Source organism: Molossus molossus, unplaced genomic scaffold (assembly GCF_014108415.1).
Source record: "Molossus molossus isolate mMolMol1 unplaced genomic scaffold, mMolMol1.p scaffold_m16_p_14, whole genome shotgun sequence".
Classification (NCBI taxonomy): domain Eukaryota; kingdom Metazoa; phylum Chordata; class Mammalia; order Chiroptera; family Molossidae; genus Molossus; species Molossus molossus.
The window spans coordinates 26524610-26547659 of NW_023425349.1; the positions used below are offsets into that span (position 1 = coordinate 26524610).

Here is a 23050-nt window from a genome sequence, read left to right on the forward strand (position 1 = left end):
CTTATTGGATTTAAGGAAACTTTTATATATATTATAACTATTACAAAAAACATTTTTCTTCTTTTTCATTACATTTTTAAATTTTAATTAATTAATTTATTGTGTTACAGATGTTTCTCCTTTTAACCCCACAGATACCTTTCTCCCCCTCCCTCCCTGCCCTGTCCCCAGCTTTGTTGTCCATGTCCATTGTTCATGCATACATGCAAATAAGTTCTGTGGTTTATCTCTCCCCCTCACTCTTCTAGGGATTGTCAGTCTGTACCCCACTTTTACATCTCTGGGACTATCTCATTCCTCAGACTGTTATGCTCATTATCTTCCACAAATAAGTAAGATCATGTGATATTCCTCTGCTTGGCTTATTTTGCTTAGGATAATACTCTCCAGGTCCCTCCATGTCATCTCAAAGGATAAGAGATCTTTCTTTCTTACCGCTGCATAGTACTTCATTGTGTATATGTACCACCGCCTTTGCATCCATTTGTCTACTGATGGACATTTGGGCTGTTTCCAGATCTTAGCTACTATTGTAAATAGTGCTACTAGGAACATGGGGGTACATATATTCTTTCTGATTGGTGTTTCAGGCTTCTTAGGGTATATTCCTAGAAGTGGGATCACTGGGTCAAATGGAAGTTCAATTGTTAATTTTTTGAGGTAACACCATAGTGTTTTCCATAGTGGCTGCACCAGTCTGCATTCCCACCAGCAATGTACTGGAGTCCCCTTTTCTCCACACCCTCGCCAACACTTGTGGTTTGATGATTTGCTGATGGCGGCCACTCTGACAGATGTGAGGTGATACCTCATTGTTGTTTTAATTTGCACCTCTCTGAGATAAGTGATGTTGAGCATGTCCTCATATGTCTCTTAGCCATTTGTATGTCCTGTTTGGAGAGGTGTCTGTTTAGTTCCTCTGCCCATTTTTTAATTGGGTTTTTTGTCTTCCTTTTGTTGAGTTGTATGAGCACTCTATATTTATTGGAAATTAACCCCTTATCTGGTGTATCATTGGCAATTATGCTCTCCCATACAGTGGGTTGCCTTTCCATTTTGGTGGTTGTTTCTTTTGTTGTGCACAAGCTTTTGAGTTTGATGTAGTACCACATGTTTGTTTTCTCCTTTGTTTCTGTTGCCTAAGGTGATGTATTACTGAAAATTCTGCTGAGTATGATGTCTGAAATTTTGTTATCTACTATTTCTTCAAGGATTTTTATGGATTCATGAGTCACATTTAAGTCTTTTATCCATTTTGAGTTTATTCTTGTGTGTGGTGTAAGTTGATGGTCTAGTTTCATTTTTTTTTGCATGTAGCTGTCCAATTTTCCCAACACCATTTATTAAAGAGGCTGTCTTTACTCCACTGTATGCTCTTGCCCCCTTTGTAAAATATTAATTGAGCATATTCTCCTGGGTCCATTTCTGGGTTCTCTGTTCTGTTCCATTGATCTCTCTGCCTGTTCTTGTGCCAGTACCAGGCTGTTTTGATTATAGTGCCTTTGTAGTATAACCTGAAATCTGGTAATGTGATGCCTCTAACTTCTTCTTTTTCAAGATTACTGTGGCTATTCGGGGTCTTTTTTCTTCCATATGAACTTTTGAAAGACTTGTTCTAATTCTGTGAAGTATGTCATTGGTATTTTGATGAGGATTGCATTGAATCTATAGATTGCTTTGGGTAGTATGGACATTTTAATGATGTTAATTCTTCCAATCCATGAACAAGGTATGTGTTTCCACTTTTTTATATCTTCCTCTATTTCTTGTTTCAATGACCTGTAGTTTTCTGTGAATAGATCCTCTATTTCTTCAGTTAAGTTTATTCTTAGGTATCTTAATTTTTTTGCTGCGATGGTAAATGGGATTGTTTTTTTAGTTTGTCTTTTGTGACTTCATCATTAGTGTGTAAGAATGCTGTCGATTTCTTGATGTCAATTTTGTATCCTGCGACTTTGCCAAATTCATTTATTAAGTCTAGTAAATTTTTGATGAAGTCTTTGGGGTTTTCTACATATAGTATTATGTCATCTGTGAATAATGACAGTTTCACTTCCTCCTTTTCAATCTGATTGCTGTGGCTAAGACTTCCAGCGCTATATTAAATAAGAGTGGCGAAAGTGGGCATCCTTGTTTTGTTCCTGTTTTTAAGGGAAATGCTTTTAGTTTTTGCCCATTGAGTATGATGTTGGTTGTAGGTCTTTCATATGTCGAGATATGATCCCTCTATTCCCACATTCCTGAGCGTTTTTATCCGAAATGTGTGCTGGATTTTGTCGAATGCTTTTTCAGTGTCTATTGATATGATGATATGATTTTTATCTTCCATTTTGTTTATGTGGTGTATCACATTTATTGATTTGCAAATATTGTACCACCCTTGAATCCCTGGGATGAATCCCACTTGGTCATGGTGAATAATTTTTTGATGTATTGCTGGATTCGATTTGCTAATATTTTGTTCAGGATTTTGGCATTGTGTTCATCAGGGATATTGGCCAGTGGTTTTCTTTCTTTGTAGTGTCTTTTTCTGGTTTTGGAATTAGAATTATGCTTGCCTCATAGAATGAGTTTGGAAGTCTTCCTTCGTCTTGAATTTTTTGAAATATTTTGAGGAGAATGGGTATTAGTTCTTCTTTGAATGTTTGGTGAAATTCCCCCGTGAAGCCATCCGGGCCTAGGCTTTTGTTTGCTAAGAGAGTCTTGAATGCATCTTCAATTTCTTTTATTGTTATTGGTCTGTTCAAGTTTTCTATCTCTTCCCAGTCCAGTTTTGGGAGCTATGTGTTTCTAGAAATTTGTCCATTTGGCTTAGATTGTCGAATTTGTTGCTGTATAATTGTTCATAATATTTGTTAACGATCCTTTGTCTTTCTGTGGTGTCAATTATTATTTCTCCTCTTTCACTTCTGATTTTGTGTATTTGGGTTCTCTCTCTTTGTTTCTTGGTGAGTCTATCTAAGGGTCCATCAATCTTGTTTATCTTTTCAAAGAACCAGCTCTTTGTTTCATTGATTCTTTGAATTATTTTTTTGGTCTCCATGTCATTTATTTCTGCTTTGATCCTTACTATTTTCTTCCTTCTACTTGCTCTTGAGTTTTCTTTCTGTTTGCTTTCTAGTTCTTTAAGTTGTGAGGTTAGATAGTCTATTAGAAATTTTTCTTGCTTCTTGAGGTAGGCCTATAGTGCTATGAACTTCCCTCTCAGAACTGCTTTTGCTGCATCCCATAGATGTTGTGTTGTTGTGTGTTCATTTTCATTGGTTTCCAGGAAGTTTTTAATTTCTTCCTTGATCTCCATAGTAACCCATTCATTGTTTTATAATATGCTATTTAGCCTACATGTCTTTGCATGTTCTTGTTGCAATTGATTTCTAATTTCATGCCATTGTGATCTGAGAAGATGCTTGAAATGATTTCAATTTTCTTGAACTTAGTTTGTGCCCTAACACGTGGTCTATCTTTGAGAATGTCCCATGTGCACTTGAGAAGAATGTGAATTCTGCAGTTTTGGGGTGTAATTCTCTGTAGATATCTATGAAATCCATTTGATCTAGAGCTTCATTTAGAGTCTGTGTTTTCTTGTTAATTTTTTGTCTAGATGATCTATCCAGTGATGTCAACGGGGTATTGAAGTCCACTGCTATGATTGTATTGCTATTGATTTCTCCTTTGAAGTCTTCCAGAAGATTTTTAATATATTTTGGTGCCCCTATATTGGGTGCATATATGTTTATCAAGGTTATATCTTCCTGTTGGACAGATCCTTTCAATATTATGTAGTGGCCTTCTTTGTCTCTCATTATTGCCTTCATTTTGAAATCTATTTTAACAGATATGAGTATTGCTACCCCAGCTGTTTTTTCCTTTTTGTTTGCTTGAAAGATTTTTTTTCATCCCTTCACTTTCAACCTATGTGAGTCTTTTGTTGTGAGGTGGGTCTCTTGTAAACAACATATAGATGAGTCATGCTTTCTTATCCAATCAGCTACTCTGTGTCTCTTTATGGGGGCATTCAATCCATTTACATTTAAGGTGATTATTGATATGTACTTATTTATTGCCATTTTTGTTTAGTGTGGTTCTATTTTTCTTCCTATTTCTTCTGCTAATTATAGCAGTCCCTTTAACATTTCTTGCAGTGCTGGTTTGGTGCTAATGTAGTCCCTTAGCCTTTTTTTTTTGTCTGGGAAGCTCTTTATTTGCCCTTCTATTTTGAATGATAGCCTTGATGGGTAGAGTAGTCTTGGATTCAGATCTTTGTTTTTCATTACCTTGATTACCTCATGCCATTCCCTTTTGGCCTGTAGTGTTTCTGTTGAGAAGTCAGTTGAGAGCCTTCTGGGGGTTCCTTTGTAGGTAACCTGTTGCTTATCTCTTGCTGCTTTTAGGATTCTCTCTTTGTCTTTAATTTTTGGCAGTTTGATTACTATGTGTCTTGGTGTGGGCCTGTTTGGGTTCTTCTTACTTGGCGCTCTCTGTGCTTCTTAAACTTGAATGCCTTCTTCCTTCACCAAATTAGGGAAGTTTTCTCTCACTATTTCTTCAAATATATTCTCTAACCCTTGCTCATTTTCTTCTTCGCGGACTCTTATGATGCGAATATTATTATGTTTCCAGTTGTCCCACAGTTCTCTTAAGCTGTATTCTCGTTTTTTAATTATTTTTTCCTTTTGTTTTTCTGATTGGTTGATTTTTTCTACCCTGTCTTTTAATTCACTGATCCGGTCCTCAGCTTCCTCTACTCTGCTGGTTTGTTCTTCCAATGTGTTCTTAATTTCTGCTATGTCATTTTTCATTTCCACTTGGTTGTTTTTCAATGTTTCTATATCTTTACTCATGGTGCTGATGTCCTTACTCATGCTGTTGAGTTTTCTCAAGATCATGGCTCTGAATTCTACCTCTGATAATTTGCTTAGCTGCATTTCATTTATCTCATCTTCGATAGAATTCTCTTGTTCTGTCATTTGGGATTTGTTTCTTTGTTTCACCATTTTAGCTATCTCAGTGGGTTTTGGAGCCTGACAAATTTTCCCAGTGGATGTTGGTGTTCTGCTGTTTGTGGCTCCCTCTACTGGATTTGGATGGGCCCGGGCGGGCCTACGTTAAATGCCACTGTCAAGTCTAATTTTCCTGGGTAGATTTGCAAGCCCAGGAAAGGTTCATCCTCTAGCTTTTTCCTGGTGGCTAGTAACCTCAGTTACTCAGTGCTTTGGAATGTAACTCTTGTGTTCTGCATAAGAGATTTTCCAGAGGGTGGGATAGATGCTGGTTGTTAATGAGCCTCAATTTGCATTTCTTTGCCTCACCTGGGAAAGGCTGAATCTCTGAGGGGGCAGGGAGGCTGTTGCTTTTCCCCACAGCTCTGAGAAGGAGCACACTGGCCACCGTCCTTTGTACCCCAACTCAGCAAATATTCTGAGTGCCTTCCAAATCCCGGGTGTCTCCACAGAGTTCCAGCCCAGTCTGCCCTCTCTCTGCTGTAGCCCCTAGGTGAATGGCTGTGAGGATTTTAGTGCTCTGTCCCGGCTTTCTGTGCTGTGGAGCAGGCTTGATCTTTATTCCCCAAGGGTGCTGCTCACAGCTAAGACTGCTGCTGACCATGGGCTCACAGCCCACCACCCTCTCAGGCCTCCGCAGATCCTACCAGTGTCCCTAGTTATATGGTCCTGTCCTGCTGCTTTTCTGTTGCTTTTTTCAGAGGATTTGTCTTTATTTTAGTTGTTATTCCCATTTGGTCCTGGGAGATGGTCTGTGTAGCTTCCATTCACTCCACCTCCATTTTCACATCCTCTAAGCCTATCTTGTGCACAGCTGGGTTGCACAGGCCTCTCTGGTGCCCCCGCACTCTACAGGTCCTGTGGGTAACTGGATTGCACAGTCCCTTTGGGGACCCGGTTCTATGCCTATGTTATGGGCTGCTGGGTTGCACAGTCCCTGCTGGGTATCACAGGCCTCTCTGGTGCCCTCGACCCTGAAGGTCCCATGGGCACACAGCTGGATCGCACCAGTCTCTCTTGGTCTCAGGCTTCCCACTGCTCTTGTGAGCTGCTGGACCACACAGGCCTCTGTGGAGCCCCAGATCCCCTGCTGGTGGCTGGGGAGTGCTGCTGCCCCTTGGGGCTCAACTCCTGCTCAGCTTTTGCTGTAGTTTTGGGGGATGGGTCTCATCTGCTGGTCTGTGCTTCTGTTGCCTGGGGATGGATGTCTACTCCCCAGCCTCTGTTTCTGGGGTTATATCTCGACTTTGATTGGGCTGCTACTATGGAGGATGGTGCTGGGCTCCGGGCTGTTCATGGCTTCTGCAAAGGGCACCCACTGAGCTACACTGCTGTGCACTGGTCTGTGTTGATACAGCGTGTTCACTGGTGAGTGGTGCCAGGTGCACTGGTGGGCTCGGGTTGCTGGGCCCTAGCCGCTCCCACTGCCTCCTGCCAGGGAAGACCCAGGATCTTCCAAAATGGTGGGACCTCCCCGTGGAGGGAGAGGTGCCCTTCATTACATTTTGATTCTGAGTGTTCTTTCTTTTTTCCTGTCAAGTCTGTTACTTTTCTTTATTGTTTCTGAATTTAGTGACATATTTTTTTAGGAAGTTCTTTCCAAAACATGTCTGTGTGTTTTGAAAGAAATGTTAAATTTTTTCAGCAATCTAGAAGTTATTTTGGTGCAATAATTGGCCTATTGTTCTATTATTGATATTTACTAGTTATTCATTCTTCCTCTAAGATTGTAAGTGACAACATTATTATAGTCTAAATTACTTATATTTACACAGGGCTGTCTCTTGACTTTCTGTTTTTTTCATTGCCTGTGTCTTCCTTAGCTAGTAGTATCACATGGTACCAACTCCTACTGCTTTATATAAAATTATTATTATTATTTTTTACCATGTAGGGGAAATACTCCATTGTCATGTCTTTTCAACATTTTCTTCAGTAGTCTGAAACAGTTGTTGGGAGTGAACTTCGTGACCAGAAATCCCATTGGCATTGCCTTAAATCAAATTTTCAAAAGAATCTAATGTCAATAACATAAACTCTGATTTCTCTTCAGATTGGCTTTTTAACATATAAAGTAAAAGCAATAGTAATAAATCACGAAGCCCTGGGCTGCCTATTGCGTTGCTCATTGGAAATGCGGGCCACTCCCTGGTCTGCAAGCGCTTCTCCCCCAGCAGCCTGACCCCACTTCAAGGTCTCCCCAAGTGGTGTTTTGCTGCAGCCACTTTGCATCAGTTGGTGGTGGAAAAAAGCTGAAATAGACTCCCAATAAATAATAATCTTGAATGATCTGAAAAAGAAGGTTGTTATTAGAATAGAATTTTCTACAAAAGTCAAGGTGGTCAAATTAGGGTGAGACACAATAGTGGTCGTTTGGACCCTACGATTGAGGTGTTTACATGCACACACCTACGGAGCATGTCTCTGACAACTGCTGTCACCCTACAGGCCTTTGTGTCTTGTGTCACCATAGCAGCGGCTTCTTCCTGGCTTTGCCTGCCGCGCACACCAGTCACGTGCAGCTTGTGGACCTGCCAGGGCGCAGCAGCTGCCCGGGGACGTTCCCACGCCGGGGCGTCCTGGGCTGTCTTGCACTCAACCTGTAGGGAACAGAATTGCAATCTGAGAAAGGGACTCTCATGAGGCTACTTTCTATTTCATCAGGGCTTTTACTCTGGGAGCCGTGGAAGGGATCTCAAGCAGCAAGCATTGGCTGTGTTGACTTCAGTCAGGACGCTTCCCCGGCTGCGTACCTAGTAACCATGGCACGGTGCACATTTCTGCTGCCAAAGATCCAAAGAAGGAACAGACAGCCAATTTCCCTACAAAAGACTTCAGCTCCAAATCAAGTTTCCCAGATTTCAGGTTCCCGCTGGCTCTTCATGCATTGGTGCTTTTGGAACGGAGTCCAACGCTGTCCTCTCGGTTTGTGCAGAAGGTGGTTCCTCCACACACTCCTGTCCCGCTTCCAGGAGGAGCGCGCGGGGTGCCTGCTCGGGGCTGTGCCCGGGGTCCAGGAACGGCCGCCGTCTGCGGTTCTGCGAGGTGTGCGCCGTGGGCACCCACGCTGACCCCATCCGAGTGCTGCCGCCGCCGAGACTCCGCCGGGCTTCGGGCTGCCACACTGTGGACTCGCGGGACTGCCCCAGGGACCCTCGGCCTCGAAGCCAGCTGGGTCCTTTGCTTTCCTAAGGAAGACGTCCCATTTCCAGAATTAAAAGGAAAAAAAATAATCACCGAGGCATAAGTAGATACTTAAGTGACTTTGAACTATGTGTCCCTGACTGGCAGCTTGCTGTGTTTGGTTCAGCTGTGAGGCTTGGGTTTCGTGTTCCACTGCATCCTTACATCTAAAGCAAACTTAGAAACTAGGCTAAGAAAGGATGAACACAGTCCATTTTTTGTTGGCAAAAGATTCTGTCATTTTTACTGAATCTAAAGTGAAGAAAGGACAAATATTAGTGCAAATGTTAGCTCTTACAACAAGCACAAAGAAGAAAAATTCCTTCTCCAGTCTGCACATGAAGAACAATGACACAGCTGTGCTAGAGAACACGGTGTGGACATTTCCCCGTGTCAATTCAATGCCGCTGTCTTTTCCGTCCCTGTGACGTGGTTGGGCTCTGTGGGTACGCGTGTTGCACGCTGCCATTCCTGTTGCAGTTGTTAGAATTGATGCAAAACACCAGATCCACCCAAAGAGCCCAGGTGTCTTGTGGTGTCACTGACAGGAGTAGCCAGTCTTCCCAAGGGGTGTGTGATTGGATCCCCTCGATAAGGAGAGTTGACTTTATTCAGGGTTAAAACTAAATTCCTCTGTTATGTGTAGGAAACAAAGTAATGCATGAACCTTAAAAAGTGGTTATTTAATTTAGCATTTATGAAGGAAAATATTCAACATTTCCTTTAACCAAGTGACACCTCAGAGTATTCTCTGGTGATTTCTGTTGGTGTTGAGCATAATGCCTTAGACAGTCTGTCATTTCTTCATTCCTTTCTCACCATCTTTTTCTCTCCCCAACATTTAGAAGAAGAGCTACACACTAATAGTTTGGGAAGGGAAGGCATGTTACCATTACTATTTTTTAAACATTGGGTAAGGTACAATAAGTTACAAACTCTATATTCTTAAGTACTAAATGAGGTATATATTTAATTTACTTAAATACCTGATAAAGATATACTTTTGTGGTTTTGATTTCAGGTTGCAGACATTTACAATCAGCATTGCAAATTCTCAGCTGGGCAACAAACATGACAAAAAGATTAAGCATCAACATAATATGATAATTACATACTTCCTGGTTTTGATCTTAACCCAGGTGTTCTTAATGGACACAGATTTTATTTTAATACCTAATAACTTCAGGAGAATAAAAGATTTGTGAAACACAATTAATGCCTTTGACTTCCAAAATATATTGCATTGTAATAAAGTTTTTGTTTTTATTTTAATTTCAAACTAATGCTTTAAATTTACCTTTATGAAATACAATTCTCAGTTTTAGGAAGTGACATATTAACACTTGTTATTCTATTAGAAAGTTTCACCAGACTAATCCTCAGCTCAAACTGGGAGCAAATGACCGGTACATCCCATTGATAGCATAACACCCATTGGTTTTTTATCACAGGAACAAAAACATTTGTAGAAACTGATAGCAATTCTTTTTAGACAGTATATACTTTGCTTTTCTAGCCATTCACACTAAAACACATAAATAAATAACAACAGCTTCCTTATTTTGATTTTTTTCACTTCTCTGTTTTGGGCTTAAAGGTAAGCATGTCTTCTGAACTAGCGTGTCTATAAAATGGTGCTCCGGACGAAATAAACATAAACAATATATAAGTAAACGGAAAAGTCCTGAATAAAAGTTCCTTGCTTGTATGCACAATCCTGAGGAAAGCATGCAGTTGCATTATCTTTGTTGTTGCATTTAAATAAATAAGATCGCATTTGCATTATCACTGTGATTTTAACTGTTATGTCTCAAGGAGGCTTTACTCCCTCATTATGTCCAGGAGGCTTTGCAATAGTCCTGCCCCCTTTCATCCATAATAGCACCACAAAGATTTTCTAAACTCCCAATCTGATTGTTTCTCTTCTTGGGACTATTCAGTGTCTCCTTGCCTTCAGGAGAGTTAAAAAGACCTTAGCACTGCCTTGAAGGGTTTGGGATCTGCTTCCCCTGCCCCAACTTCTGTCCCTTCTCATCAGCCCACCCCTACCACTCCTCAAGCTATGTTCCTGCTGTCAACATGTTCCAGACAAGTCGGGCTCTTTCCAGACTCTGTGCCTTTGTGGGCTGTTCCTTCTGCATCAAATGCACGTCCCAAGCTTCTCTGCCTAGAGCTTCATCTTGTAAGATTCATCACAGATGTAATTGTCTTAGTAAAACTTTGCCTACTTACCCCAAGGTAAATTCGTCCTTTCTTCTTCACTCTCATAACACCGTGCATATAATTGTTCATTTATGGCTGTGCCCTTCACTGGACTGTGGGCTATTTGAGGATGTGGATGGTGTGCATCTCCCATTGCTGGAGGTGTTCAAGTCCAATGCTGGAACTCGAGGATGAGGCAGGCTGGAGTAGGAGCCCAGCCTTGAATGAGTGGTTCACCAAGGTGACTGTGGGTGCCCCTTTTAGTTCTTAACATATAGAGGGTTTCCTTGCCCAGCACCCTATTCTCACTGAGGAAGGGGTAGGAGAAAGTTGGGACTGGAGGCTGGGCAGAGGGTAAAGTCTCTAGCAGCAATGTCTTTTCCAACTTTAACCAGCAACTTTATTTTATTGTTATTTTTCAAATTTATCTTTATTGTCAAAAGTATTACAGATGTCCCTCCTTTTCCCCCCACTGATACCCTCCTCCCCACTCCCGCCCCCACCCCCTTCCTTTACCACACTGTTGTCTGTGTCCATAGGTTATGTAACCTGCAACTTTAATACATTCTTTTCTCCTCATCATTTCTTGAGATCTCAGGGCTCCTATAAATGAAAAACAGCTCTCCTCGCTGTAAAACCCCTGAGGTGTCTGCTGGGCTGATCATAACTAATGCTGTTAAGCATTTGCTATGTGCCAGACATTTTTCTAAATGCTTTACATATATAAGGTGTCCCAAAAGATGTATACACACTTTGAATAATTATAAAGCCAATGTTTATTAAAACACATTTCATTTTCACCCCGGCGGGTTCGACTCAGCAGTTAGAGCATCAGCCCGAGGACCGAAGAGTCGTGGGTTCAATTCTTGTCAATGGCACAAACCTCAGTTGCGGTTCTGTCCCCGGACCTGGTTGGGGTCATGCGGGAGGCAACCATTATGTGTCTCTCTCACATCGATGTTTCTCTCTCTCTCTCCCTTGCAGTCTGTCTGAAAATAAAAAATGGAAAAAAAATAAAATAAATAAAGTAAAATACATTTTGTTTTCAAAATGTAGTAGAATCTCCAGACATTGTTTAATTGTTCTGTCAACTCCTGTTTTCAAAGTGATGTCCATTCTGGTCCAGGCACTGTGCTAACACCTTGAAGCAGTGGAATAGCAAACATCAAGCATCGTTTTGTCCTGTATTTGTACGCATTCTCTTTCAATAGCTGCCCTCAATGCTTCCACTATTGCTGGTTTTGTACTGCAAACTTTATTTTTTATGTGTCCCCATAAAAAAGTCTAGTGGATAAATTTTCTTTGTTCAAAGCTCAGTCTGGCTTCAGCCATTATTTCAGATCAGTTACACCTGAAGAGGAGTGAGAATTAAGTGAGTTATCAGCTGCTAAGGTGTGTATACATTTTTTGGGGACACCCTGTATTAATGCCCTTGCCCCTCATGGTAACTCCGTAAGATAGAAAAATGCAGACATAGGTCATAAAACCTGCTTAAATATTTATTGCCAGTAAGTGGCAGAGCTGGGATTCAAACCCAGGCAATATGGTCCAAGTCTCTAAATCTCCTCCAGTCCATGATCAAAGATATGTTGTCTTCAGAACTATTACCACCTTCGTAAATTGTTAGCCTCCAAACACTCAGTTACAGGACTCAAGGTCAGCACTAACTGAATATAGGTGTTTTCTGAATTTGTTCCCTTTCAAAGTCCAGGGAACAACATCCCAATTTCATGTGACCTTGTCACTCTCTGCTCCTGTTCCTCTCCTTACTCTATTCTTCCTTCCTTCTCCTATTTACCCACTGCAGCTGACTGGTCTTAAAATATGCGATTCTGATTACGCTGCTCCCCAGCAAAACAGTCCTTCAACATCACCTCCTGCTTTGGGATCGTGTCCAAACACCTGCGCATAAAATGAAAAGCCTTGCATGAGGTGGGCCCACCCTTCTAGCGTCAGATCTGGGTTTGATAGAAGCCAAACACAAAGTAGGCAATTAGGCCATAAGGAGACCCCGAGTGCAGCTTTAAGATGTGAAGCTCACCATGAATTCACCAGAATGTATGCTCTAAATTCCTCCGAGCCAAATTCAAGGTGTCTGCATGGCCACACTCTTTCCGGAGGCTCTAGGGGAAAATCCATTTCCCGCCTTTTCCTGTGGTCGCTGGCATTCTTTAGCTTATGGCCACATCACTCCAATTTCTGCTGTCTTCACATCACCTTCTCCTCATGCGATTATATTTAGGGCCCACTCTGATCCAGAATCACATCCCAATCACTAAACTCTTAATGTAGTCACATCTCTGAAGACAGTTTCCACATAAAATAGCATTTACAGGTTCCAGGGATTAGGACTTGGTATTTTTGGGGGACCATTTTTATTCAGCCTATCACATATAGAGAGCTCTAGACATCGGATGACCCACCAGAATTACCCTCCATCAGAGGCACGCCAGTTAAGATTTTGCAACCCTAAATTGATAAATTAGATCAATCAAGCTGTCCCTGCCATTGGAGACATACCCTTGGGTGAAGGTGCCTCTTTGGAGAAGGCAGTTTCTAGGGAAAAGACTCAGTGTTGAGCCTTTAGCAGGTAACACTGCTAGGAGCTAAGGTTGAGTGTTTTGGTCCTAAAGGGGGAATCTGGGTGGTGCATCACCTACAATGCTCTATGGCCTAAAACTGTCCCACAGTTGCTGATTTCTGATTTTTATTTCTTACTATGTCATGAAGCCTCCCACCAGCCTGGCCATTGTTCATGCATCTTCACCAGCAGGTGGGGCATTCCCACCCTTGGTGTTTCTGGTGTAAATTACTTGAACTCTGGCTTTGAAACTAGTTTAATAAGTCCTTTACTAAGGAGTTCCTGAAGGGCTGCCCTGGCCAAGGAACCACGGATCTTCAGTTTCTCAGAGACAACAGCTAGGGTTATAAACTTATAGCTGGGAACTTCTTTATCAAGTTTGTCATTGTCACTTTGTCAAGCAAGACTAGGTTATTGAGCTTGTCCTGAACTTTGCCTTTGGACTACTTCTTCTTTTTGGCCTTGCCCCTAGATCTGTTCTCTGGGTCTTTGTTTTTCTTGACCAACTTTCCAGCATCTTTTCTTCTTCTTTTTTTTTTTCTTTATTGATTTTAGAGAGAAAGGAAGGGAGAGAGAGAGAAAGATAGAAACATCGACGAGAGAGAACATCGACTGGCCGCCCCCTGCATGCCCCCCACTGGGGATTTGGCCCACAACCTGGGCATGTGCCCCAACCAGGAATCACACCGGCAACCTCTTGGTGCATGGGTCGATGCTCAGTCACTGAGTCACACTGGCCGGGCTTTCTCTCTTCTTGTTCTTGGGTGGCATAACAGAGCTCAGAGACAATTTAAAAGTAATTTTGTATGTATGCCTTCCTGTGTCTTGCCTTGCTCCCCTTTTCTCCTATACAGAATTAGTCTTTCTCTTTTCTGTGTTCTCATGCTACTTTGTTCATGCCTCACCTAGTATTTACCCTCCTTGTATAATGACTAATATTTACATGTAGGTCTTCCTTAGTAGACTGTTAGTACCTTGAGGGTAGGGCACCTGATTTGGTCTCAGTACCTGACAGATAGTAAGTGCTCATGAATGTTTAATAAATGAATTAATAAATGTAGCTTAAAGCAGCCACTCTCTGCCTCGATCAGTCGGTGGAGCAGACGGAACAGCCAACTGCATGAACGAAAGCCATCAAGCATGTCCACAAAAGTGATTGAGTGTGTATCAGCAGGCAGTAAAGTAAACAGTAACTCAAGGGTCACAGCTGTTTCACTCTGCCTTTCAGCCAAGAAATGCCATGATTTACTCTCTGCTCCTGCCAAGCATGAAGAAATAAAGTCATAAACAAAACGTGAAAGAGTGAGGAATTACTGACTTTGGATGGACAAGTCAATCTGCTTGACTGTGGCCAACCAAGCGTCACCAAAGAATGATGTACTTTCCCCTTCTCTCCCCATTTCACAGTCTTTATTCTTGAACAAAAATGAGGGATCTTCAATGAGCAGGGTAGTCCCAACCCTGACATCACCAACAAGGTCAGTTTTGTACACAGATGACATTGGGTCCACCCAACATTGTCGCTGTATCCGAATTTATGCCTCAAATATACCCCTTCTTACTTCAGGCTGTTAAATTCTGAGAGTGCTCCTGAGCAATACCTATTTCAACAGGAGATTAGAAGGAGTTAACGGATTAGGAATTAATGAATATAGAAACTCCGAGGGCAGTCCACATGGTACGTGCCTAATAAATGCTTCTGTTTCCCTTATTTTCCTTTAACGCTTGAGGTCCAATAACAAGTCATTTATTCATAAGGAAGGCTTAGAGGAACAAGGCCAATGTGGCAGTTAATATCTGTTTTATTTTGGAAATTTACATTTATGAAAGTAACATAGGTACATAGTAAGAGTTCAAACAGTATGAAGCAATATTAAATGGAGAAAAAAAATTGTCCTTCTCTCCCCAAATCTGTTAGTACAATTATTCTAAATAATATGCCAACATCTGTTTTTCCCACTACATTAACTTTAAATAGTAACTATAAACTATGCCTGTGAAAGATTAGGAATTTAATTTATTTATACTACTTCTTCCCTGCTAATTTTATTTATATTATTTCATAGTTCTATTGGTTTTATTTATATCCCTAAGTTATATATATATATGTATCCTGTAGATTATCCCATGACACCTATTATTTAAATAATTAAAATACAAATTTGCAAAACCTCACATCATTGGTGGGGGAGGAGAGGCTGATTTGTCACATTTATCTATTTCTGTGAGTGGTTTCAAGCTACCAACCTGACTTTACATTCTTTTTTATAGTTATAATCCTATTTGATGCTTTTTCTATGGTTTTAATTTTTTAAAATCAAGATGCATTTACAAAATTATGATTATGTAAATGTTATTCAATATAGAAGCAATATTGTGATTTCCCATGGAAAATGATATGTCATCTTGATAGGAAATAAAGTATGTAATCAAATAGACTAGAAATTTTAAGTTCCAATTGTATTTTAGAAATAATTAAATCAATCAATCTGAAGGAGAACATGGTGCTTTCAAAATTCAAAAAACAAAGCAAAACTACAAAGTAGCAGAAACAACAGCTAACGGAAAATGAGTGCTAACTTTTACGTAATTATGATCGCAGAAGCATGCTGTTTTGCAAAACACTTGGAAGGACACCCAGCAGCCTTAGCATTTTTAAGGGTTACCACCAAATGAGAACAGAAACAGCAAGTTATTGCTTAGCCATATTAAAATGACCCCACAAAGAAAGTGACCAGAAATATGGGTCTCAATTCTCAGCAGGAGTTTGAGTGCTGTGACACAAAGGGAGCCGGGCATGTGGTTTTTGTATAAACATGTAAAACAAACCTTCCTGCCGGGAAATTGTTGGCATCTGCAGACCTGTTGCTTATCTAAGTACATGTAAATACTAAGTTGCAACATTGCCTGTCTTACTTTGACTCATTTTCTTTTTTTCCTACTGGTCTCTATCATTTGTTGGAACAATAGGAGTCTGTAACGATTAAAATGGTTTATTTCTTCACTGTTCAATTTTATTTATGTATTTCTTCTTTTCATTCATGCATTTATTCATTTGTTCTTAGGTAGTCACTAGCCACATGTGGGTATTGAACACTTGAAAATGGGACTAGTCCGGCCAGAAAAGAAATATTTAATTTTATGTCCTTTTAGTTCCATTTAAAGGCAAAGGCCTCATGTGGCCAGTGACGAGGTACTGTAGCACGGTTGCTGAAGAAGCCACGGACTAAGGAAACACCACGATTTCTCCACTGGGACTCTGTGGTTTGACCTGGGAATAAGACAATCTGCTCAGCTATTGCTTGGAAAGCCTTCCTTGCCCTGGGAGTCTGGGTCACACTGTCAGAGGAAGTAAGGAAGTCAACAGTTTTATGACATTGAACCTGTGCTGCTGGAAGCTGAATATTCTAAGGCTGAAAGTCGGTCTCTTTCATTTCATCCTCTTTATTGCTCAAAATCATGATTCATTTTATGTTGGTTCATATTTGGCCTATGATCTTCTTGCCCATATATATATATATACCTCTGCTATTTCTGGAGATTTTCAATGCTTTTGCTTTACCTGGTGGGCAGAAGAATGACAAGCCTTCAAAATATTAAGAGCTTCTGGTGGCTTCTTAAAATGCTCTTTGTTTAATGGAATCCATTTTTTATGAAGACTAACTATTCTTAGGACCCTGTGAATTCCTACACTAATTTGGGCCTTTTGCTTTCCTTACCTGCTTAACATCTGGCATCTTAAGTTTTCTTGTCATTTTCCAGAGTTAATTCATTCATGCATTCAATAAATATTTGTTGACTGCTACTAAATGCCAGATGCTGTCATAAACACTGGGAAATCAGAGGTGAACAAAGCTAATCCCTGAATTCGTGAAGTTTATCTTTCCGTAGGGGGAGACACTGGGCAGACAAACAAAAATAACATGTCAGGCAGTGAAAATAAAGCAGAGTAATGGGGACAGAGAATGCTGTGCATGGAGAGAGCTGTGTGACTGTTTCCCATGGGCTTGTCATGGGAGGCTTTACAATACGATGGCAGTCACAACAAAGGCCTAAGACAAGAAAGCCATGTGAATATTAGGTGAAGAACGTACCTGGCAGGGGGAACAGCAACGCCAATGCTCCCAGGTGAGACTGCTTGGGCTGATGAGTTGAGCTCTTTTTCCATGGATAGGATTTGTCAGCTGGTCCGAATCTGTATGAACGGGAGAACACAGGCAGGACACCGTAACGGAGGTTTTAACTCTGGGATAGGAGTACCTTTAAGAGAAATCCTAGTTTCATTTTGGCAGAATGCCTTTGTTTGAGAAGGAAGAGCATGACTGCAGCCCGATTCACACTGTGTGTGCGTGCGTGCGTGCGTGTGTGTGTGTGTGTGTGCGCGTGCGTGTTAGAGGGTTACTTGGACTTCTACATCATGAACCAGTTGAGTTCCTCAGCTTCCTCCTCAACTACATATTTTCTTTATTTGTTTTCTGGACTGTTTGCATTCTCTGTTCTGATTTATCAGACAAAACAGTCCGTACTGCTTTTCATGTTGTCAAATTCCTTAGTATCTCTGATCACTAATAGCTTTATTCTCAGGTTGGAGGTATATATAGATTATTCTCTACTTAATAACATTTTATAGATTTTGGAAGGAAAGGAAAACCATGTGCTACCTTGAACTTAAAGTCAGATTTTAGAGAGAGGAGATGGGAGAGAGAGAGGAAGACAGAAAGAGAGAGAAACATTGATTGGTTGTCTTCCCATACATGCCCCCAACCTAAGTATGTGCCCTGATCGGGAATCGAACCCACAGCCCTTCATTGTACTAGATGATGCTCCAACCACCTGAGCCACATGGCCAGGGCAATATGATAATTTTTAGTTAACAATAACCTTGATATTGTTAAAGATAAATTCTCGAAGAAGTTCTACACTTAAGGTTACCCTAATCACAATAGCAAGAATAATGCTTTACTCAATAATTTAATGGGCACATTTTATTTGAAGAATTTCCCCCTTTCCTGGAATTTTCCTGTTTTCTGTGCCTCTGTATTTTCAAATCTGTGCTATTTTTCTTTTAGTACTTTGATTTCTTCATAAGATAGTATCCCACTGAGGTGGATCTGAATATTCTCCTGTCCTTTGAACTAAAAGTGTAAGGTTATCCCAGGTTTAAATAATTGATACCATATATCTCTGTGGAATATAGAGATTGAAAAGCCCTTTATGTCCTTGTTCTCATTAACTGTTCTAATATTCTGAGGAGAGACCTACAGGGTCAAGTTCAAGTATCTATTATTTATTATATTCTTAATATTATTTTATGGGAAAGAAAACCACCTTCTGCTAGAAGACAGTTTCAACTCAACTGATGTAACATGAGAGCTAAAGACAGAAGCCTGAAAGGTGCAGAAAAATGTGGTGATCACAGGCTAAGAGGGGAGAGAAGGAGGGAGGAAAGGAACTTGGAAAATAGTGACAGGGGTGCATTGGAAAGAGAAAGAAACTGCTTCTTATTGTTCAGCAAGTCCAAAGAAGGGCAGATATTTTATGAGAAATGGAAAATATAAGAAAGCTTTTGAACCTTAGAACTGGATTCTATTAAAATGCTGCAATGGGTCAAGTGGTTTAAATTATTTTATCTTCTAAATATAATGTCATGTCATTAGAAGAAAGACTCTACGAAATTATTACACAACATTATGTGTGCAACTAACCTGGGGTGATGGGATTACTGGGTGTTTTTGCTTTTCTCTTTATAATTTTTTGTACTGTCCACATGTGCGTGTTTTCTAAAAAGAAAATAATCAATACTCATTTTAAAATGAAATGCTCCCTTCACTCTGTCTTCAGAAACAATCACTTTCTAGTTTTGAGTATGTCTAAGTTTATTGCAACAGGAAAATTTTATGGTTTCAAGTGAGCCTATAACTGAGATTATGCTTTCCATTCCAATTTCTCTCCTGAAAAGGAGTGTGGAGATGTTTGAATCAGAAAATGTATTTCTGAGCAATTCCCAAAGGTTGGGCACCTTGTAGTCCCCCACCCCTTTTGAAGAGCAAAATAATATAGTCACTTATCCACAGCACATTCTTAGCAGAGATTAATTGGCTTTATATCCTTTTCATCAATTTCCCACACTATTGCTAGAAAAACTATTCTAAAATATTAATATAATTGTGCCACTGCCTTGCTTAAATGGCTCCCTTTGTTTTCAGTGTGATTGGTAAGTTCCCAACGTAACATACAAAATCCCACATATCCCTTTCTGCCTTTCCAGCATCATTGTCCATCATTGATCTCTTTCTCCTTTGAACAAGTCAGGCATCCTGGTCTACTTTTAGTTATTCCATCATGGCATGCTGTGCATTAGATCTATGCTTTTCTCCTATTAATCTTTTCAGAGCTCCCAAGATGCCCAATGAACATTTGCCAAGATAACTTCAATACTTCTCAGATATAACCTCTTAAGAAAGCCTTTCATAATTCTTTCAGGCGGGGTATCTCCCTCTTCTGTGCATTAACATAGCACCTGTGTTTATATCTTAGCACTGGCAACGTGGAGTCCTTTTAGATTGTGAGTAATTTGAAGAACACAGGACAGTGTCTTGACGTCTCAGTAACCAGCACCACGGACAGTGCCTGGTAAAGCCTCCAAGCTCAATTTTGCTGGAGGGTGATGTTAGGGAAGGGCCACTTTCTTAATGAATTTGTCAGGGACCATACATCATAAATTATAGATTATGGGTTTAATTCCTGAGCACTACATAACCAGACACATCCTGTTAAGAGCATTCAATAGTTAAGGATCCTCCTCCTAGTAAATATCATTGTATCATTTACCAACAGGTCTAATTATCATGCTGACAAGAAGATGGGACTGGGTCACCTGCCCTCTTTGCTCTTACCCAGTAGCACGCACTTGGCAAAGGGAGTCAGTGGATCTCAGGCCAGATGCTTTAACTTCTCTCTCCCTCACTTTGTATCAAGATGTGCTCCTCTACTCCTGGCAGAAAGACAAAATTGAATGCCTTAAATGGAGACCTAAATGAAGTCACTGTTCCTGTGTGTTGAGGCTTACCCTTGTTTCTGGAATCTCTATGGTTAATGCACTTTTATTTTTGTAACACAAGCAAAATAGTTCAAGTTACAAAATCAACACCTGTTCATTTGAACAGTATAAACCATTCAGAGAGTAGATAACACATTCACATATAATCCACATTACTGTGAAAAAGTATTAAAATGTTGATGTATATCTTTCCAAAATAAATGGGATCACATTATATATGCTGTTATGTAACTCTATTTTTTAAATTAATTATTTATTTTATAACATGCATCCAAACATATTGTCAAGACAAAAATTGCCTTGAAAAGAATTTTATTTCTCCCTGGTCGATTTGGCTCAGCAGTTAGAGTGTCGGCCCATGAACCAGAGAGTCCCAGATTCAGTTCCTGCTAAGGGCACGTACCTCGGTTGCAGTTTGTCTCCGGCTCTGGTTGGGGTCGTGTGGGTGGCAGCCACTTGATGTGTCTCTCTCACACTGATGTTTCTCTCTCTCTCTTCCTCCCTTTCTCCCTCCTGCTCTATCTGAAGATAAAAGCAAAAATGTCCTTGGGTGAGAAAAAAAAATTTTTTTTTTAATTTTTATTTCTATCCAAGAGATTTCAAAATAGAGAATACTAAAAGGGTTATCACAATTAGAAATCACAACCTTGTTTTTTATATAATTTTAGAACAAAACATTTTAATTATATAAAGATGCTATAGAAAATAAAGTTGTGTTGTTCAATAAGCTAGCTATTTGCCACACATGGCTACTTAAATTTAAATTAATGAAACTAAAATAAAATTAGTAATTCAGTTCCACACTTGCACTGGCCACATTGTAAGTGCTCCATAGCCATGTGTTGCTACTGATGACATCACTAGACCACACAGACATAAAGCATTTGCTTTCTCACAGAAAATTCTGTTGGGGAGTGTTGGTATAGAGTCCTAATATGTGTGTCACAGTGCACGTTTAACAAACAAGTTGTTGAGTACCAAGTATGTGTAAGCTGTTATGTTAAGCATTTTCTCTCTTCTCATGTTATTTTATTTAATACTCACCAAAAAGGCTTTGGGATAGATTTGTTATACCAGCTTTTTAAGCACAAAAAGGGGAGAACTCATGGGAGTGAATTGTTTTGATTAGGATTGCAAATCAGTTGTAATCTGTCCAACATCACAGTATTAGTAGCTGGTCATCAGTTGGGGCAGTTGCTTCATGGTACATAGACTACTGACTCCCCTGTCAGAACATCAAGGAAATCCAGCTCTTTGCATTCCATGTTGGGAACTGGGACTTAGAGACACGCATTGGCATCCACTCAGTTCCTCCTTATGGCCACAGCCCATTTAGTTGACCTGGACTATTCGTCTGTGCTCCGCAGCCACTCCCCTGAGGTCTTAAAGTCCAAGCTTCTCAGCATTACTTACAAAACCCATCACAATATTGTCTGAACCTAACTCTCCTGCATTATTTCATCCCAGTCTCTGCTTCCCAGCCTGTGTGCCAGTCATGGCAAATAATTCCCAAAGGACGTATCATGTTGCTCATTTCTTCACACATATTGTTCTCTTGGCCTGAGAGCCTCTTCTATCCTTTCCACTTACTTAACGATTAATGATTTCTATTACTCAGCTCAAGTCCTGCATTCCCTAGGATGCTTTACCTTAATTGACCACAGACTATGAGTTGGGAGTCCCCCAGCATGTTCTTATCATGCCTTGTCCTTCGCTCTTTGTAAATCACACGTCCGACAGTACAATCATTGGGTAACTTATGTGTTTCTCCATCGCCCATAATCTCCTTGGGAGCAAGGCCCATATCTTAATCTGCCACAATACCAGATATAGGCTTAAATGTTCAACTTCAATCATTTGGAGAACTTTTTTCCCCCCAGATATGAAATGTTGTGTTATCTGAAGATAGAAAGTAGAAGAAAAGAGAATCCTCCTGGAGGCCAAACAGACTTTGAAGGATCAGAGAGTCTCCATTTAGTTTTCACATTCTATGGGTTCTTCTTCTCCAGAAACAGGTAAGGAGAGTTTTCTGTCTTTGCTGGCCCTAATGCTAAAATGCTCCCTGGGAATTCCTTGGCTGCTTGCTTCAGAATGTGGGGAGAAAGGACAGGCCTCATACAGAAGAGCCTGTAGCTACCCAAGAAGGTGGGACAGCCCAATTCTCTGATAGCTTTGTCCTCCTCAAAGGCTGGAAGGGGACCCCTTTTCATGTGTTTGAGAAGGAGGTTTCTTCCTTCCATCCCCCAACTCTCAGCCATGTGGTCTGCATCTTTCAAGAAGCCACACACCTCGCTCCTTCATTAACTCTCCTCTGTGCCAAGTGGAGCTGGCTTGTGGTGACACCTGCCACAATGTGTCACTGGCTGACAGGCAATCACTTCATGGAGGGTACTGCTCTGCTACAGAACACACATCAGACTGACACACTGACTCTCCTTGATGGGGGAGAGCAATTCTTCCACCTCCTCAGGTAGAAAAAACTGGTATAAAATGCCAGGCTCCTGTAGCAATATGACGTGAGTAAGGGACATTATAACTGTGGGAGTATTCATAACTGTCATTCACACTGGGCCATGGGACGTATGAACATGGTTATGATAATTACTAGTCCTCGTCTCAAGCATATTGATTCATTTACCCATGCATTTATTTATTCATGCATTCAAGGAATTTGGGGGATACTTTCTAAGATCCAGGCACTTGCAGGAAACGCCAAGAAGACCCAGGAGTAAACAACGAAGAACATTTTATTCAAGCAGGAGACACGGGCACATAAAGATGATTATAATACAATGAGACAAGGGCTGTAAGAGAGTCAGACATGAAGTTCAATTAGGCAGAGCCCAATGGAGGTAGCCATTCATGAAGCCCAAGGGAATCGGGGGAGGTTTCACAAGGGACGTGAAATAGGAGCTGATATTTGAAGGACAATGGCATTAGCTGAGCTGGGTGAGAAAGTACTTCCTGGTGGGGCCCTCGCAGGTACAGAGGAGGTAGTGTGAGGGGGCACGGGCTGCAGTGCTC

General features: G+C 40.7%; 1 pseudogene; it reads right to left on the reverse strand.

Moving 5' to 3' along the window:
* Window positions 1-13138: 13138 nt before the first annotated feature.
* LOC118630049 lies at window positions 13139-17134 on the reverse strand (annotated as a pseudogene).
* Window positions 17135-23050: the final 5916 nt, after the last annotated feature.